The sequence below is a fragment of the Corapipo altera genome, unplaced genomic scaffold (genome assembly GCF_003945725.1).
Source record: "Corapipo altera isolate COAL_440 unplaced genomic scaffold, ASM394572v1 60187, whole genome shotgun sequence".
Classification (NCBI taxonomy): domain Eukaryota; kingdom Metazoa; phylum Chordata; class Aves; order Passeriformes; family Pipridae; genus Corapipo; species Corapipo altera.
In genome coordinates, this window is record NW_020886758.1 from 1978 (window position 1) to 3633 (window position 1656).

The following is a 1656-nucleotide window of genomic DNA, read 5'->3' on the forward strand; positions in this document are numbered from 1 at the left end:
TTATGGAGTCAGGAAGGGATGGGATTTATGGAGAAGGGAAGGGATGGGATTTATGGAGAAAGAAAGGGATGGGATTTATGGAGAAAGAAAGGGATGGGATTTGTGGACAAAGAAAGGGATGGGATTTATGGAGCTGGGAAGGGATGGGATTCATGGAGATGGGAAGGGATGGGATTTATGGAGATGGGAAGGGATGGGATTTATGGAGAACGAAAGGGATGGGATTTATGGAGCCCGGCACCACATCAAACCCTGGAGTTGAGATAACCCGAGGCTTTCGGGCCTCCAGGTCTGACCCCCCTGACCCCGAGGGAGTAAACTGATTTAAAGTCAATTTTGCAGTTATTGATTACATTAATTTTTAATTGTTATGTTGATTAAAATTTATTTCCGATCGGATTTATGAATCCAAGAGTTTTCCATCCTCCATCCCAGAGCTGGACTGGGGGTGAGGCAGCAGCTTCAACTTCAAACCTTCCCATAATTTAATTATTTTTATTAATTGAATTATTTTACTTAATTGAATTACTTTATTTATTTATTTATTTATTTATTTAGCTTAATTCAATTATTTAAGGTAATTATTTAATTGAATGATTTGACTTAATCTAATTACTGGTTTTCATTATTTTATGGAATTATTTGACTTAATCTAATTACTGGTTTTCATTATTTTATGGAATTATTTGACTTAACCTAATTACTGGTTTTCATTATTTTATGGAATTATTTGAGTTAATCTAATTACTGGTTTTCATTACTTTATGGAATTATTTGACTTAATTTAATTACTGGTTTTCATTACTTTATTAAATTATTTTACTTAATTTAATTATTTAACTTAACTATTTTATTGAATTATTTTATTTAACCTAATTATTTAATTTAATTTTTTTAATTCAATAATTTTCCATATTTTATTGAATTATTTGACTTAATCTAATTACTGGTTTTCATTATTTTATTGAATTATTTTACTTAATCTGATTATTGGGTTTCATAATTTTATGGAATTATTTTACTTATTTTAATTATTTAACGTAACTATTTTATTGAATTATTTAACTTAATTTTTTAATTTAATCTTTTTCCTTACTTATTTTATTATTTTACTAAATTCAGCTATGTAATTCAATGATTTAATGGTTTTTAAGCTGATCCCACCCGGATTTAGGGCTGGAATTTTAAGTATGATTTTGAAAAGCTTTGGAAAAATCCATGGTTTAATTCCAGCCTTTGGGGTTTTTTATCCCTGGAATGATGATCCCAATTCTCTCCCTCCTCAGCATTACCTTGGAGCCAGAGAGGATGGCTCCAAAAAGATGGATCAGTCGGAGCTGGAGTGTCTCAGGGAGCTGTTTTCCTGCTTGGAAACTCTCTGTGGGGATGAGGAGGGAATGGGTTAATTTGAGGAGTCAACAGCAAAAAAAATTGTGGAAAAAACCCCTTTTCTACCCCCAAAAATAGGAAAAAAAAAATCCCTTTTCTACAAAAAATAACAGGAGAAAAATCCCTTTTTAACTCAAAAAAACTAGGGGAAAAAGGTTTATTTCAAACCAAAAAACTAGGGAAAAAAATCTTCTTTCAGACCAAAAAAATAGGGAAAAAATTGCCTTTGTACCCCAAAAAATAGGGAAAAAATTGCCTTTGTACCCC

General features: G+C 31.3%; 1 protein-coding gene across 1 annotated transcript in view; it reads right to left on the reverse strand.

The window, feature by feature from the left end:
- Positions 1 to 1407, reverse strand: part of LOC113941342 (neurobeachin-like protein 2) — a gene marked incomplete at its 3' end in the record, with an annotated part of 3221 nt that extends 1814 nt beyond the window's left edge. The window contains exon 1 of the mRNA XM_027632505.1: positions 1293 to 1407. The remainder of the gene's footprint in view (positions 1 to 1292) is intronic.
- Positions 1408 to 1656: the final 249 nt, after the last annotated feature.